General features: G+C 44.9%; 1 protein-coding gene across 8 annotated transcripts in view; it reads left to right on the top strand.

Annotated features, from left to right (window-relative positions):
* MPP2 (MAGUK p55 scaffold protein 2) overlaps positions 1–12,184 on the top strand; it is a 382,718-nt gene that overhangs the window by 289,994 nt on the left and 80,540 nt on the right. The window lies entirely within an intron of this gene.

The raw sequence follows: 12,184 nt of genomic DNA, 5'->3' as shown, positions 1-12,184 counted from the left end.
ATGGTTTTGTGTTTGTAAAATCTTAACCTAACTATAACGTCCATGTAACTTTTGTTTTTTTAGTAAATTTCGTTTTTTGTTTCCTAACTATAATGTTTCAAATGTGTTTGTGTATATACATATATTTTATCTACTGGCGTTCACCAGTAGGTAGTTATAGCTAGGAGCTAGTTTCTATTGAAAAAGCGTTTTTTGACTTGCCTATATCTTTGGCACAGTTTGATGAATCTTCACGAAATCTTTGCAGAAAAAGGGCTGCAAAGAACCTTGTTGTTCATGGAAAGTTTTGGGGTGAACCATCAAGCCGGGGCAGAGAAAAAAGGGTGGGGGGACAAAAAAGTGTTTCCCATGTTAATTTCCATAGAGATATTAGACAAAACTACAGCTGGAACCGCTGGATGGAATTGCACCAAATTAGGCAGAAAGGTAGCTGTTGGTTCAGAAAGTGCTCTTTCTCCTATTTGGTGTAAATCAGTTCAGTAGTTTTTGAGATGTTAAAGGAAAACCAACTTTGTTTATCTAGGCGAGCTAAGGCTTCGTGAATCCTCCCGATCTTGTGCATAGATCTGATTGGCTGCCAACACTTCAACCAGGAAGTGTTGGCAGCCATTTTGAGACGTCTCAAAAACAAACAAAAGAAAACCAATAAAAATAGCATTTGGAAGAAACATGGTCATATACCCATGCCCTAGAGAGCATAACCACATGAAGAGAATGGCAGAGAGCATTGCAGTGTAACCGTATATTCAGCCCCTCGAGGGCATAGTGTATTATATATTTTCAGTCCTAGCAGGCCCGCTAGAATATTATAACAAACAAGGCACTTTGAACACAACCTACTCCTAGCTGTAAAACAAAAGTTCCAGTCTTGAGAAAGCTTAAAAAGACATTGAATGGTGAGAGATGTTATGATGTTTGGGTCCCTCCAACCCAGCGTGGGGACCCAGAAGATGACTTTGACAGAAAGAGCACCTGGTGTTGAACGTCTTGGTGGTGGTCCCATTGTCCTAGGACCACCACAGGCTGAGTTATGGGCACAAATGTGTTGCCAAAGGAATGCCCCTCAAACCAGTATGGGGTTCGTTTCCCCTAAGTGCTCTGAATATTGTAGTATCTGGCTCTCCCAATGTGCCGGGGAGAGCTGCGTTGAGGATTTCCCTTGTGTAGTTTCTAGTTAAAAGGCGCCAGTTTGTATATTTTTCAACTGCTAAACTTGGAAAGAATTTAGGAATGGGGCTGAAAATTTGAATGACTCCTATTCTCAAATTGGTAACAGTGTGAGTAATGCGCTTGTCAGTGGTACACTGAACACTAGTTGTGTCAGTAAATGCTTCTGCGCCGCACAGAGGTAGTATGCGCTGTACACATGCTATACTAATGTAGTACAGGCATCACACACAGAGTGCAGCATAAGGGAGAGGATGTGGTGTAAAGGCCAGAGATGCCGACTTTGGAGCTGGGGAACCAGGATCAAGTCTGAAAATAGGTTCAACTTCCTGTGATTCTGAGCAAATCACGTAATCTCCCCGTGCCTACCAAAAATGAATGCGTCTTGTATAACATAACTGCTGCTCATGTAAAGTGCTTTAGTTTTCACGTTGAGTTTGCGCTACATAAAAAAGAAGCCCCCACACAGCTTGCAGCTTTTGTCAGGAGCAAACACCGCAAAGAAATAGCAAGATGCCCAAAAACAAGGAAGAGGAAGAAACAACATACCACCATGGAGCGCTGAGCGCAGAGGCAAAATTAAAAAGTAGTGCATCAGCACAAAGGTATTGTAACAGTCTCCAAGGTGCTAACAAAACAGCCTCAAGGCGGGGCAAACGTAAAGCATTTGCCTAACAAACCAAAGGAATTTTGGAAGGCAGGCCAAGGAACGAATGAAAGTGATGGGCATGTGATGGGCATGGTGAAAGCCCACAGAAGTAGATTTTAACATGTCAAGAGACAGCACATGTGCGCTTCCTAGGCTCCACCTAGAGAAAAAGGGGCAGAGTACATTTACTCTATTCCCCTAGCTATGGTCCAGGGGTCCCCCAGAGGTTTCACCCAGGGTTCAAAGGCATTTTATTTTTAAATTCACAGTGAAATTCACAAATTGAAAGTGGCATAAGGGGCCAGGGTGAAGGTACTCTGATCCCAGGGGTGTGATATAGGTGTGTTTTAGGTGCTAATTATGTGTTTAAAATAATTTTGCTTCATCATGCGTGATAATTCTCACGAATTATTTGCAAATATGGAAACATTTGAAAGAAAAGCCACAGACTCATTCATACACTAATTCATTCACTCATACATGCACTCAGAGACACCTGCATTCACTCACACACCCACTCAGACACTCATGCACCCCCTCACACCCACTCAGACTCACACACCCACTTTCAGACCCACTCAAACACTCACACACCCACTCACAGATCCACTGACAGAGACAGGCCCTGTGGCCAACCTGCGCTGCCCACAGCCGAAGGACGTGTGTGGCGTGGGGGTGGGTGGTAATAAGGGCTTGGCTGCAAGGCTTGGCTGCAAGGCGTGGCTGCAAGGCCGGGCTGTAGGCCTGGCCTTGTGACTAACACCCGCGGCTCATGGCCAAAGGCCGTGCGCAGCGGGGGTTGGAATAATGTATAGTAATTAAAATTGGTTTACGTTGAAAAACACAGTGAAAATCACTGAAAAAAACAAAGGTTAAAGGGAATTTATAGTTAGGTTCTGAATTTGCTAGTACAAAACCATAGAAATTCAGCAGTTATAGTTAGAGTCTTTTAAGTAACTATAACACATGCCCTAAAGTAATTATAACTTGCGCCTTCGCCATGCACAGCTAATGACTCAACATATTATATCATTGATGAGAACTTGTATGGCATCTTTGATATAATCACTGCAACATTTGCAGTAAAAATTATTGATAAGAAAACTGTAAAAGGCTACAGGGACGTTATAGTTAGGTTCTGAATTTACTTGTACAAAACCATAGAAATTCAGCAGTTATAGTTAGAGTTCTTGTAAGTAACTATAACTCGCGCCATTCACAGTTTTCTTGAACTTGCCAGCGCAACATGTTTTTTGAAAAGTTTTGTGAAGATTTGTCAAAAGTTGCCAAAGATATAGGCATGTCAAAAATCACTTTTTTTATGGAAACATAACTATAACTACCTAGTGGCGATATATATATATATATATATATATACATATGTATATATATGTTCGATGGCACGTGTAGCTGTAGATACACATGCTGTGCATTATCCTGCCATCTAGTGCTGGGCTCGGAGTGTTACAAGTTGTTTTTCTTCGAAGAAGTCTTTTCGAGTCACGAGACCGAGGGACTCCTCCCTTTCGGCTCCATTGCGCATGGGCGTCGACTCCATCTTAGATTGTTTTCTTTCCGCCATCGGGCTCGGACGTGTTCCTCTTTGCTCCATGTTTCGGTTTGGAAAAGATAGTTATCGGAAAATTCGACGGTATTGTTTGCGCTCGGTACCGGGTTAGTGCTAGCACATCGACACCAAAGAAAGAAGAGCTCCGGCAGCCCTTCGGGGCTTCCACTCCTCGTGGGGCCTGGTCGGCCCGACTGCGTCCATCTTCAAGGCTCATGGAACGGACCCCCTTCCGCTTCTGCCCCAAATGGCACGCTAAGTATCCTTATACAGACCAACACTTGGTCTGTAATCTGTGTTTGTCCCCCGAACACAAAGATGATACGTGCGAGGCCTGTCGGGCATTTCGATCCAAGAAGACACTGCAGGATCGTAGAGCTCGAAGACTTCAAATGGCGTCGACACCGGCCGGACACCCCGACGTCGAAGAAGAGGAGACATTCTCCATTCCAGATTCGGACTCGGACGAGCCCGAGAGTGAGCAGCCTACGAGGCAACAAACCGTGAGTAAACCAGCCCCGGCAAAAACTCACTCGAAAATCATGAAGGCCCAGGGGACGCCACCGCCAACAGGCCATGGCTTTACCCGAAAACACGGTGACCAAACATCGGCACCGAAAAAGGCCTCCCAGCAGCCGAAGACATCCGACTCCGGTCGAGATACTGGCTCCGAACAGACTCAGCACCGAGATACCGGCTCCAACCAGACTCGACACCGAGAGATTGGCACCCCGAAAGCCAAAAAGGTTTCCTCGGAACCGAAAAAGACTGCTGAAAAGGTTTCGGTGCCGAAACATGCAGCCTTGGAGCCGAAACACAGCTCCTATACAGACGAACAGGGCCTTTTCTCACAATTACAAGGCCACAGGTTTGAACAAGAACTGGGCATGGGAGAGCCAGACCATACCCAGAGGAGGCTCCATATACAAAAAGACACGGGGAAAATCAGAACTCTTCCTCCAATAAAAATGAAGCGGAAGCTCGCATTCCATGAGGTGGAAATGCAACCAAAAGCAAAAGTGGCTAAAGAAAAAACACCACCACAGTTTTCTCCACAGCCATCGCCACCGCACTCGCCACATCTGTCCCCAGTGGCACCACCCCCAATGATGCAGTCACCAACGCACACAGGGATGAGCCAAGATGACCCGGATGCATGGGATTTGTATGATGCACCGGTCTCAGATAATAGTCCGGAATGCTACCCGGCAAGGCCATCACCACCGGAGGACAGTACTGCTTACATGCAGGTGGTTTCCAGGGCAGCTACTTTTCATAACGTAGCATTGCATGCGGAGCCCATGGAAGATGACTTCATGTTCAATACCCTGTCATCTACGCACAGCCAATACCAAAGTCTGCCAATGTTACCAGGCATGTTAAAACACACCAAACAGGTGTTTCAAGACCCAGCCAAGAGCAGAGCCATCACACCTATGGTGGAGAAGAAATATAAACCTCCCCCTACGGACCCTGTGTACATTACACAACAGTTAACTCCTGATTCGGTGGTAGTAGGAGCAGCCCAGAAAAGGGCAAACTCACAAACTTCTGGAGACGCACCACCACCCGACAAAGAAAGTCAGAAATTCGATGCAGCAGGCAAAAGGGTGGCAGCACAGGCAGCCTATCAATGGCAAATCGCCAATTCGCAAGCTCTACTTGCAAGATATGACAGGGCACATTGGGACGAAATGCAACATTTCATTCAACACCTTCCCAAAGAGTTCCAGAAACGTGCCCAACAGGTTGTCGAGGAGGGCCAAACTGTCTCCAACAACCAAATAAGGTCGGCTATGGACTCAGCAGACAAGGCGGCCAGGACAGTAAACACGGCGGTAACCATTCGGAGACACGCGTGGCTACGTACCTCCGGATTTAAGCCAGAAATCCAGCAGACTGTGCTGAATATGCCTTTCAACGGACAACAATTGTTTGGGTCGGAGGTGGATACAGCGATTGACAAACTTAAGAAAGACACTGACACGGCCAAAGCCATGGGCGTGCTCTACTCCCCACAGAGCAGAGGCACTTTTAGGAAGCCGCACTTTGGAGGGGGGTTTCGGGCCCAGACCACAGAGCCTTCCACCTCACAAGTCAGACCCACATACCAGGGACAATATCAGAGAGGAGGTTTTCGGGCACAATATAGGGGTGGACAGTTCCCTAAAACAAGAGGGAAATTCCAAAGCCCAAAAACTCCACAAACTTAACAGTGACTCCAACGTCACAAACCCCCAACACACAACACCAGTGGGGGGAAGGCTCACAGATTATTACCAAAACTGGGAACACATAACTACGGACGCATGGGTCCTAGCCATTATCCAACATGGTTATTGCACAGAATTCCTACATTTGCCACCAGATGTGCCTCCAAGAGCACACAGCATGTCCAAACAACACTTACATCTGTTACAACTAGAAGTCCAAGCATAATTACAAAAGGAAGCAATAGAACTAGTACCCAACCATCAAAAAGGAACAGGTGTTTAATCCCTGTATTTCCTAATTCCAAAAAAGGACAAAACACTGAGACCCATATTAGACCTCAGAACACTAAGGGGGTCATTCTGGTCGGCGGGAGCACCGCCGACAGGCCGGCGGTGCCCCGCAGGGCATTCTGACCGCGGCGGTGCGGCCGCGGTCAGATGCGGAAAACCGGCGGTCTCCCGCCGGTTTTCCGCTGCCCTTCTGAATCCTCCATGGCGGCGGAGCGCGCTCCGCCGCCATGGGGATTCTGACACCCCCTACCGCCATCCTGTTCCTGGCGGGCCCCCGTAAGAGGGCCCCACTTTGTATTTCAGTGTCTGCTATGCAGACACTGAAATACGCGACGGGTGCCACTGCACCCGTCGCACCTTCCCACTGCGCCGGCTCAATTCTGAGCCGGCGTCCTCGTGGGAAGGATGATTTGCCCTGGGCTGGCGGGCGGCCTTTTGGCGGTCGCCCGCCAGCCCAGGGCAAATCCCAAAATACCCTCAGCGGTCTTTCGACCGTGGAGCGGTATTTTGGTGGGGGAAGTCAGAATCACCCCCTAAATCATTACATCAAATCAGATCATTTTCACATGGTAACACTCCAAGACGTGATTCCCTTGCTCAAACAACAGGACTACATGTCAACATTAGATCTCAAAGATGCTTATTTCCACATACCCATACATCCTTCCCACAGGAAATACTTGAGGTTCGTAATCTAAGGCGTGCATTACCAATTCAAAGTGCTACCGTTCGGCATCACAACAGCCCCAAGGGTATTCACAAAATGTCTTGCAGTAGTAGCTGCTCACATCAGAAGACAGCACATGCATGTATTCCCTTACTTGGACGATTGGTTAATAAAAACCAGCACTCAGCAACAGTGTCTTCTACACACAAACTATGTCATAGAAACCCTTCACAAGTTAGGGTTCTCTATAAACTATCAAAAATCACATCTACATCCGTGTCAAATACAACAATACCTAGGAGCAACAATCAACACACAAAAAGGGATTGCCACTCCAAGTCCACAAAGGGTACAAGCCTTCCAAAATGTCATACTAAACATGCACCCACCCAACACTATCAAGTGAGGTTTGTAATGAAACTCCTAGGCATGATGTCTTCATGCATAGCCATTGTCCCAAATGCAAGACTACACATGCAGCCCTTACAACAGTGCCTAGCAACCCAATGGACACAAGCACAGGGTCAACTTCAAGATCTAGTGTTGATAGACCGCCAAACACACTCCTCGCTTCAATGGTGGAATCCTATAAATTTAAACCAAGGGAGGCCATTCCAAGACCCAGTGCCTCAATACGTGATCACAACAGATGCTTCCATGATAGGGTGGGGAGCACACCTCAACCAGCACAGCATACAGGGACAATGGGACGTTCAACAAAGGCAATTGCATATAAACCATTTAGAGCTGTTAGCAGTGTTTCTAGCATTGAAAGCATTTCAACCGCTAATAGCCCACAAACACATTCTTGTCAAAACAGACAACATGACAACAATGTATTACCTAAACAAACAGGGAGGGACACACTCATCACAACTGTGTCTCTTAGCACAAAAGATTTGGCATTGGGCGATTCACAATCACATTCGCCTAATAGCACAGTAGATCCCAGGAATTCAAAACCAGTTAGCCGACAATCTCAGTCGAGATCACCAACAAACACACGAATGGGAAATTCATCCCCAGATACTACAAACTTACTTTCGAAGCTGGGGAACACCACAAATAGACCTATTCGCAACAAAAGAAAACGCAAAATGCCAAAACTTCGCGTCCAGGTATCCACACCCTCACTCCAAGGGCAATGCGTTATGGATGAGTTGGTCAGGGATATTTGCTTACGCTTTTCCCCCTCTCCCACTCCTTCCGTATCTGGTAAACAAATTGAGTCAAAACAAACTCAAACTAATACTAATAGCACCATCCTGGGCTCGCCAACCATGGTATACAACACTACTAGACCTGTCAGTAGTACCTCATATCAAACTACCAAACAGACCAGATTTGTTAACTCAACACAAACAACAGATCAGACACCCGAATCCAGCATCGCTCAGTCTAGCAATCTGGCTCCTGAAGTCTTAGAATTTGGGCATTTAGACCTTACACAAGAATGTATGGAGGTCATTAAACAAGCTAGAAAACCAACTACAAGACATTGTTACGCAAATAAATGGAAAAGATTTGTCTATTACTGCCATAATAATCAAATTCAACCACTACATGCTTCCGCAAAAAACATAGTAAGCTACTTATTACACTTACAAAAATCTAATCTAGCCTTTTTTCCATTAAAATACACCTCACAGCAATATCTGCCTATCTGCAGATTACACATTCAACATCACTCTTTAGAATCCCAGTCATCAAAGCATTTATGGAGGGTTTAAAAAGAATCATACCCCCAAGAACACCACCAGTTCCCTCGTGGAACCTCAATATTGTATTAACACGACTCATGGGTCCACCATTTGAACCCATGCACTCTTGTGAGATGCAATACTTAACCTGGAAAGTAGCCTTCCTAATAGCTATCACATCTCTTAGAAGAGTAAGTGAAATACAAGCATTTACTATACAAGAACCCTTTATACAAATACACAAACATAAAGTGGTTCTCCGTTCAAATCCCAAGTTCTTACCAAAAGTTATATCACCGTTCCACCTAAACCAAACAGTGGAACTCCCAGTCTTTTTTCCACAACCAGACTCAGTAGCTGAAAGAGCCTTACATACGTTAGACATTAAAAGAGCACTAATGTATTATATTGATAGAACAAAACAGTTTTGCAAAACAAAACAATTGTTTGTAGCCTTCCAAAAACCTCATGCAGGAAATCCAATATCCAAACAAGGCATTGCCAGATGGATAGTGAAATGTATTCAGACCTGCTATATTAAAGCAAAAATAGATCTACCTGTTACGCCAAAGGCGCACTCCACTAGGAAGAAAGGTGCCACAATGGCCTTTCTAGGAAATATACCTATGACAGAAATCTGTAAGGCAGCCACATGGTCTACGCCTCATACATTCACAAAACATTACTGTGTAGATGTGTTAACGACACAACAAGCCACAGTAGGACAGGCTGTATTACGAACATTATTTCAGACAACTTCAACTCCTACAGGCTAAGCCACCGCTTTTGGGGAGATAACTGCTTACTAGTCTATGCACAGCATGTGTATCTGCAGATACACATGCCATTGAACGGAAAATGTCACTTACCCAGTGTACATCTGTTCTTGGCATGAGACGCTGCAGATTCACATGCGCCCTCCCGCCTCCCCGGGAGCCTGTAGCCGTTATAAGTTGATGAAACTTGTACATTTGTAAATTTGAAAATATTTACTATTTTTATACACATTACATACATACATACTCACTCCATTGCATGGGCACTTTTACTATATACACAACTCCTACCTCACCCTCTGCAGGGGAAACAATCTAAGATGGAGTCGACGCCCATGCGAAATGGAGCGAAAAGGGAGGAGTCCCTCGGTCTCGTGACTCGAAAAGACTTCTTCGAAGAAAAACAACTTGTAACACTCCGAGCCCAACACTAGATGGCAGGATAATACACAGCATGTGAATCTGCAGCGTCTCATGCCACGAACAGATGTACACTGGGTAAGTGACATTTTACATATATATATATATATATATGTTCAATGGCATGTGTAGATGCTTTGTATATGTCCGGCATCTAATGTTGGACTCTGAGTGTTACAAGTTGTTTCTCTTTGAAGAAGGTTTTGGAGTCACGGGATCCAGGGATCTTTTCTCAGTAACACTGCGCATGGGCATCGAGTCCTTTGTTAGATTGTTTTCTTTCTGCCGTGGGTTTGGATGTGGTTCCTCTTGCTCCAGTGGATCTCGGTTCGGTATTTCTGAACTTTTTTTCTACCTTTCTATAATACCGTTGGTATTGTTTCGATCGTGTTTCCCATCTATACTTGATCCGATTTAGACAGTCAGGATCGAATTCTTGCCCTTAAAAGGGGCCTCGCTCTTTTAGGGCCTACTTCAATGTCAGGCTGATGGAAAAAACTCTGTTTCGATTCTGTTCACGGTGTCATGCAAAATTTCCATACACCAGCCAACATTCCGTGTGTAATCTCTGTCTATCTCCCGATCATCGAGAAGAGACTTGTGACGCCTGCATATCTTTTCGATCTAAAAAGACTCTGCAGGACTGTAGAGCTCGTCTTCTCAAAATGGCATCCAAGTCCACAGGAGACACACCTGATATCGGTGAAGAACACGGACAGGAAGAAGTTCGATAAGGGGCAGCATTTTCCATCCAAGACTCAGACTCTGATCAACACTCCGATTATGATAGCCATAACATACCTCATACGCAGTATGTGAGTACAACTGCACCACCTCACAAAGACACTAATAAAGACTCCAGCACTAGTTGTCAGTCCGCCACTACCTTCAGGCCATGGTCGGATCCGAAAAGCAAGTCTGGATGACCAACCTTTGGGTTCGGCGCAGAGAACAACGACTAAAGTGCATTTGGCATCAACCAAACAGGCTGCTACAGCTGTCTCTGTATTGAGTCGAAAATCAGAAGGGACATCTTCGGAGCCAACATTTTCAGTTCGAGTTAAGCACTCGATAAATAAACCTTCGGAATCGAAAGCCACAAGTAGCAAGCATACTACTTTTCAAGAATCTTTGGTCATACAACCTATTTTAGAGGTGATGGACGCTAATCAGCAAAAATTACACATTCAAAAGGGCACAGGAAGAATAATTGCTTCTCCTCCAATGTCCTTTAAGAGGAAATTAACTTTTCAGTACACCTTAAGGGATGCACCTCCACCAAAAAAAGTCTCCAAAGATAAAGAGCAAGAAGGGGCTACAAGACAAAACAGCCTTCATCACCTCATTCTCCTGTTCTTCCTTATACACTGCCACAACCACCATCACCCACATATGAAATGCAGTTGTCACCACACACAGCCTCACTCTCACCACACAGGGATGATTTTAGTGATAACCAGCAGAATATAGCTCCATGGGATATATATGATCCTGATCCCATTCTTCCAAATGATCCAAACTTGTATCCTGCTAGACCTTCCCCACCAGAAGACACTACTGCATATAACCAAGTTATAGTCAGAGCTGCTGCCTATCATAATGTGCAGATGCATACAGGTCACATAGAGCAAGATTTCCTCTTTGGCACATTAGCATCTACACACAAAGAATATCAATGTCTCCCAATGCTTCCAGGAATGCTCAGACATGCTTCTGACATTTTCAAAGAACTAGTAAAGGCCAGAATTATCACTCCAAGAGTGTATATAAAATATAAACCTGCACCCTCAGACCCAGTGTTTATTAAAACTCAGTTAACACCTAACTCAATTGTGGTTAGCGCAGCAAGGAAAAGGGTCAATAGTCAGTCCACAGGCGACGCCCCTCCTCCAGACAAAGAGAGCAAGAAAATAGATGCAGCAGGTAAAAGGCAGCTTCACAAGAAGCAAATCACTGGAGGATAGCCAAATCACAGGCTCCATTAGCCAGGTATGATAGTGCCCACTAGGATGAAATGGAACAACTGTTGCAATACCTTCCACCGTTGCACCAAAAAGGGGGCAACAAATAGTAACAGAAGGGCAGGCAATATCTAACAATGCTATTAAATCTGCTACAGATGCAGCTGATACAACAGGCAGACCAATCAACACCATGTAGAAGACATACCTGGTTAAGATGTTCAGGATTCAAACCTGAAATACAGCAAGCTGTTTTAAATATGCCCTTTGACAAGGAACATCTATTGGGCCCAGAAGTTGATACAACTATAGACAAACTGAAAAAGGATTCTGAAACCGCTAAAGCTATAAGTGCGTTATATACCAAACCCACTAGAGGGAATTTTCGTAGGCCAAAGTTTTGAGGGGGTTTCAAAGCAGCAGCCACAGAGACAGTAATTTCTCAACAAAAACAGTCTACACACTTCTACGTAAGAGGGTCATTTAGAGGTTCCTACAGAAGATCCAACAAATTAGGAAGAGGTAAACCATCTTCTTCCAGAGGTTCCTCTACCCCAAATAAACAGTGACTTTCTCATCTTTCCCACAGAGCACACATATCCTGTGGGAGGACGACTGGTAAATTTCAATCCACAATGGCATAACATCACTACAGACCAGTGGGTTCTGTCCATTATCCAACACGGTTATTGTCTAGAGCTCATTTCCACTCCACCAGACCAGACATTCCCCCTCATTCACATAGGCTTAGTCACTCTATTGAAACAGGAGGT

Source organism: Pleurodeles waltl, chromosome 6, assembly GCF_031143425.1.
Source record: "Pleurodeles waltl isolate 20211129_DDA chromosome 6, aPleWal1.hap1.20221129, whole genome shotgun sequence".
NCBI lineage: Eukaryota > Metazoa > Chordata > Amphibia > Caudata > Salamandridae > Pleurodeles > Pleurodeles waltl.
This window is presented reverse-complemented; position numbering and strand designations above follow the sequence as displayed.